Source organism: Saccopteryx bilineata, chromosome X (genome assembly GCF_036850765.1).
Source record: "Saccopteryx bilineata isolate mSacBil1 chromosome X, mSacBil1_pri_phased_curated, whole genome shotgun sequence".
Lineage (NCBI taxonomy): Eukaryota > Metazoa > Chordata > Mammalia > Chiroptera > Emballonuridae > Saccopteryx > Saccopteryx bilineata.
In genome coordinates this window covers 115,773,065-115,779,210 of record NC_089502.1, presented here as the reverse complement: position 1 = coordinate 115,779,210, position 6,146 = coordinate 115,773,065, and the positions used below count along the sequence as shown (strand labels likewise).

At 39.0% G+C, this 6,146-nt stretch overlaps 1 pseudogene; it reads right to left on the bottom strand.

The window, feature by feature from the left end:
- Nucleotides 1-461: 461 nt before the first annotated feature.
- LOC136316662 (small ribosomal subunit protein bS1m pseudogene) lies at nucleotides 462-1,002 on the bottom strand (annotated as a pseudogene).
- Nucleotides 1,003-6,146: the final 5,144 nt, after the last annotated feature.

Here is a 6,146-nt window from a genome sequence, read left to right as displayed (position 1 = left end):
TCATTCTTTTTTTTTTCTTTTTTTTTTTTTTTTGTATTTTTCTGAAGCTGGAAACCAGGAGAGACAGCCAGACAGACTCCTGCATGCGCCCGACCGGGATCCACCCGGCACGCCCACCAGGGGGCGATGCTCTGCCCATCCGGGCGTTGCTCTGTCGCGACCAGAGCCACTCTAGCGCCTGAAGCAGAGGCCAAGGAGCCATCCCCAGCGCCCGGGCCATCTTTTGCTCCAATGGAGCCTCGGCTGCTGGAGAGGAAGAGAGAGACAGAGAGGAAGGAGAGAGGGAGGGGTGGAGAAGCAGATGGGCGCTTCTCCTGTGTGCCCTGGCTGGGAATCGAACCCGGGACTTCCACACGCCAGGCCGAGGCTCTACCACTGAGCCAACCGGCCAGGGCTCTAATTTCATTCTTGATAAATATCTGGGTTATACAAAGAAGGAGTGAATGCTAAGCGAAGTTCATTTATTTCTCACGATGTTTCTCTTTTGATTTGGAGTCTTTACTCTCCTGGAGTCCAGAGAACTGCATATGCCTCTAGTATAGTTGTGTCTGTTGTGGCTCCCAGAAACTTAGATGTAAGTTCAAGATCTCATAACCACAGCTGGACTCTGGCTCCTAGATAGTATTTCGCTCCATCCACTTCTGGTCTTTTTCACACACACTGAAACTTGCCACCAAAATCTATTTAAAAAGATTCTTCTCCGCAATGCAAAAAATTAGCCCAACAACTAGTTCATCCTTGGCAGGTCCTATCTGTGTAGGAGGAGAATGTCTCAGCATAGACTCGAAGGATTCCACAGAGAACCCCTTGTCCACCTGAGTTCCACCTTCCACTGCAGCGCTCGCTAAGCCACCTGAGCATGTTCTAGACTCCATGGACCTGGAACTCTCACTCCCTGGGCCACTCTCAGTGTCCACGCCTCAACAGCACCGAGAGAACAGGGACAGATACAGGAAATGACTCTCAGCAGTTACAGGCACGGGTCTGACACAGTGCTGCCATGACAGCTCTAGAACTTCTGACCTAATTGTGGTGATTTTTTTCTTTTTTTTTTCCATGTCCACAGCTAAACTTATTCCCAATTTTTTTTTCTAATCAAATTAGAGGCAAGGAGGTGGAGAGACAGACTCCCACATATGCCCAGACCAGAATCCATCCCGCAACCCCGTCTGGAGCTGATGTTCTGCTCTGTTGCTCGGCAAGTGAATTATTTTAGCACCTGAAGCAATCCTCAGGGCCCGGGGCTAGCTTGCTCATTCCAGCCACAACTGTGGGAGGGGAAGAGAGAGAGAGAGAAAGAAAAAGAGGGGAAGGGATGGAGAAGCAGATGATCGCTTCTCCTGTGTGCCCTGACCAGTAATCAAACCTGGGACTTCCACATGCGAGCGGAGGCTCTATCGCTGAGCCGACTAGCCTGGGCCTAATCATGGTGATTTTAAAGAACTATCTTCTACATGTTTAATGTCAGTATATGCATTTTTATATGGCAAATCCCATCCATTTTTTAGATGTCTTATTTCCACAGGCTTCTAAATAAAAATGATATAAAAATAATGTGGAGAATAAAGAGAAAGGTAACTAGAAAATATATGTACTTATTTCCCCTGCTTGTTTTTCTTCCCAGCAAGGTGAGACAGATATTAGAGAAGGAAAAAAAACAAAGGAAGGAAACAGACTGAACTAAAAGGTTGGACTGGACTGGTATATACTAGATTGAGAGAATGGGGTTTTGCGATATTGAAGCTCTCCAGGATATCATTGATTATGAACTCTGAAATCGACATAACAACTGCTGCTAGATGGGCCACTGACAAGAGCACAAACCACTAAGTGCAATGCCTAAGTAGTATTGCAGTAACTTCATTCAACCTTTATATTCATATTTTCTATTTTTTCAGGAGTGCTTAGGAAAAGGATGAGAAATTGTAAGCATATCGCATTATCTGGTCTCAGAGGAAAAGTTTTCATGATAAACTCTACCTTCTAAAGGTTGATATATGTTTATATATAAATAATCCATAGTTAAAAGTGTCATTATACTGTATAAACCAGATTATGATGGGCTTAAAAAGGATGAGAATGGAAAATAAAATGCTCATCTAGTTGGTACCACTCACTGAAGAGTACCATAGGTACCCAATAATTCTTTCTAAACTCAAATTAGTAATAGAAATGAATCAGTGTTCTGGCAATATTGAATTACATGATGAGGCCTTATCATTTTTTATTCTTTTGTTCATACAAGTACTTACTGTTCACATGCTAACAACTGGGCACTGTGCTAGACAGTAGCTACAGAGTGTCAGAAAGTAGAGACAGATGCCTTACATCATGGAAGTGAAAGTCTAGTGAGGGAGACAGTTAATAATAAACAAAATAAATTTACAATTACAAATTGTGGTGTGTATTTTACAAAAATATACAAAGTTGCAGAAGAAGATATTAGGGGAAAAATAGTAATATTTGAGAGTTAAGAAAATGCCTTTTTGATAAAGTGACAATTAGTCTGGGGTCTGAAAGATAAGAAAGTGGTTACTCTGGGGAGAAGTTAAAAGTATGTATCATTCCGGAAAGAAAAAACAGCAATTTTATAATAAGAGCAATTCAGAGGTATTATCCAAACATTTTGTACTATAAGGCACTAAAATTACTTTAAATAATGAAAATCAGTAGTTTTTCTAAGACTTGTCCAACTTTAATTTGGTTGTTAAACTACTGTACTGACTATAAAGTATTATTTCTAAAATCTTCCAAGATTCAGAGACTTTTTATTGTAATGTATTGATTGTATCATTTGTTCAACTTTGAGTTATGAGGATTTAATATTGAAATTTTCTCTTCTAATTGTGTTCTTGTCATTAGATTAGTAGGATGTTTTCCTAGCTACTAGTACAAAAAAATTTTATAGGCTTTTATGGTATTAAATAACCACTTATTTAAATTGATTTTTAATGGAGAGCCCATCTGGTAAAACCTTTTGAATTCTAACAGATAAACTAGAACAAAGAAAATAGGTATTCCAGATTGGAACCAAGCTGTTCTTGGTAAAGGATGCTTTTGTCTCTGTTTTTGTTTTTCTTTTTCTCTTTTTTCCCCCAAAGATTGTTGTCTTAGCTGAAATTGCCTTAAAATTATTTTTCCCAGTGTCAGAAGATTAAAGTGAAGTCTGGTGTTTGATGTAGGGTAGAGTAAGTGGCACTTTGGCCTTGCACATCACTTTGTTAACCAGTTTTCTTCAAGTGGCATTATCTTTTGTTCTTAGATGGCAGATTTGTAGCAGAGTGACATCTAGAAATCATTGCAATTGTGGTACTATTTCACGTAATTGTTGAAGAGTATTCTCTGTTCAAGGATTTCAGAAAAACACTTTTCTAATGGTAAATTCCCTTCACATTATTCCTCTGAAAAGTGCAAAATACTGGAGCACAGAGAGCAATAGTTTACCAAGATCTAGTGTTGATTTTCTTAGTCAACAATTTTGTTGAATATCTGCTAAATGATGACCCCTTTGCTGGAGACAGTGAAGAGTTTCAAGGGAAATAAAAGACAAGTATCCTAGTTAGTTGTTTGATTTAATGAGAGAGAGAAAAGAACCAAAGAAAATTACAAAAACATTTATGAGCCCATTGTAGATGTTCCCATGAAGGGCTTTAAGTGTTATACTGGTAAAAAGACTAAATGAGGAGGTTACATTATATAATTAGAATTACTGGTTTTGAGAAGATATTTATTGAATGAGGCAGATGATGTTGACACTGCAAAATGGGGAGAACATTCTGGGCAAATTAAGTGGCAGATTTAGTAATATAAAGGCCAAAGAACTATGCATTCTTTTCTTTTTTTTTTTTTCGATAGAAAGAGACAGAGAGCCAGACAATAAACAGACAAGAAGGGAGAGAGATGAGAGTTATCAACTCATAGTTGTGTCACTTTAATTGTTCATTGATTGCTTTCTCATATGTGCCTTGACTGGGAGGGGAGACACTAGCTGAGTCAGTGACCCCTTGCTCAAGCCAGTGACCTTGGGCTTTAAGTCAGTAAATTTTGGGTTCAAGCTGGTTGACAATGGTATCATGTCTATGATCTCACACTCAAGTCGGTGATCCCGTGCTCAAGTTGGTGAGCCTGTGCTCAAGCCATATGAGCCCACACTCAAGCCAGCGATGTTGAGGTTTTGAACCTGGGTCCTCAGTGTCCCAGGTCGATGCTCTATCCACTGTGCCACCACCTGGTCAAGCTGCATTCTTTAGTGACACTTTATGCATTAGGCAGTAGTGAGAATGGAAAATGAAATCTTTAGGTAAGACATTTAGAATCATTCATAAAAGAAACATTGGAGATTATTCCATTCACTTGCACATTTCATTAAATTTTAACTGTGGAAATGAAATACACATTTATGTACTGTTGTATTAATTAGGAGACACTTCTATGAAACAGACATAGAAACAAAAAAATAAAATATTTAGCTGATTATATTTTAATAGAGTCATATAAAGAGTTTTCAGAAATTTTACTGGGACATAATTCTCTTTGCCTCTGTTCAGTTCACCAAGTCCTCTCTTGTCTCATCATGTACTCATAGATCACTTGACTGACATTAAGAGCATTAGTGTAAAGCAAAACTTCTTAGAATTCCAACAAAAACAGGAATATCCATGACAAATTATCATATTTCTAAACTTACCATTATTAGAGTATTACCTTACTTACAAATTATCCATACATTTACTAACTCAAGCAATTCTCATACTACACCCTGTATTGTGTAGTATTAATATCTCATTTGTACAAACATGAATTTAACTTTTATTATTTGACATTATAAAACTCAAAAGCATAATAAAAATGTATGAGAAAGTAATCAAATAAAAACCCATTATTAGAAAAAGGAAAATTTAATTAATTTATGGTACATAGTTCTTATAGATTCTCTACAGTAAATCATATCTCCTGGTATTCATGAGTTTTTGTAGTTCCTTTTCCTTGAATCAGCACTGAATCAGTGGATTGCTCTGCACCAGTAAAGTGCAATAGAAGTGATGCTCCCTAAGTTGTGAGGCTGAGTCAGAAAAAACCTTGTAGTTAACTTTAGTTTCCAACTTGGCATATTTGCTCTAAGTGAAGCTAGCAGTCATTTAAGAAGTTTCACTACCCTCTGACCACTGTCTTTTGAGGAAGCCATGTACAGAGACTGCAAGGCATGGGATGGAGTGGGGCAAGTGTAGAGGAAGAGAAAGACAGAGAGAGAGAGAGTTGGTGAGAGAGAGAGACAGAGAGAGATTTCTCTTGCTCAAAGTTGGGCTAGCCATTTCAGCTGAGTGGTCATCTTTGATATCTAGCCCAATGAGCCTTTAGATGGCTCTAACCCATCCTTCTTCTGACTGCAACTGTATGAGACATTGTAAATTAACCCACAGAATATGGAAAAATAATGTTTAAGCCAATAAGGTTTTACGTGGTGGTTTGTTTTTTGTTACTGTTGTTGTTTGTGAGAGGGACAGACAGGAAGGGAGATGAGAAGCACCAATTTGTAGTTACAGCACTGTAGTTGTTCATTGATTGCTTTCTCATATGTGCCTTGACTGGGAGGCTCCAGCTGAGCCAGTGACCCCTTGCTCAAGCTAGCAACCTTTTGGCTCAAGCCAGTGACCATGGGATCATGTCTATTATCCCATGCTCAAGCTGGTGACCCCATGGTCAAGCTGTTGAGCCCATGCTCAAGCTGGTGACCTTGGGGTTTGGACCATGGGTCATCAGCATCCCAGGTCAATGCCCTATCCACTGCACCAAAACCTGGTCAAGCTTGCATGGTTTGTTTTGCAGCAATAGTGACCTAGAACATACATCAAACATTACAGTAAACTAGTTGTTATAAATTTCTGATTTGTCTTGAGATTTTTAATATTCAAAGAAGAAAACAGAAGTGTAATTAATTATACAGTCATTAGAAATAATGGGTCACCAAGTTCTTTATTAGTAACAGAAACTGTTACAAGGTAAACAGGTATTTTAAAAATGTTAAGAGTTTAGCCTGATCAGGCAGTGGCGCAGTGGATAGAGCGTCGGACTGGGATGCAGAAGGATCCAGGTTCGAGACCTCGAGGTCACAGCTTGAGCGTGTGCTCATCTGACTTAAGCAAAAA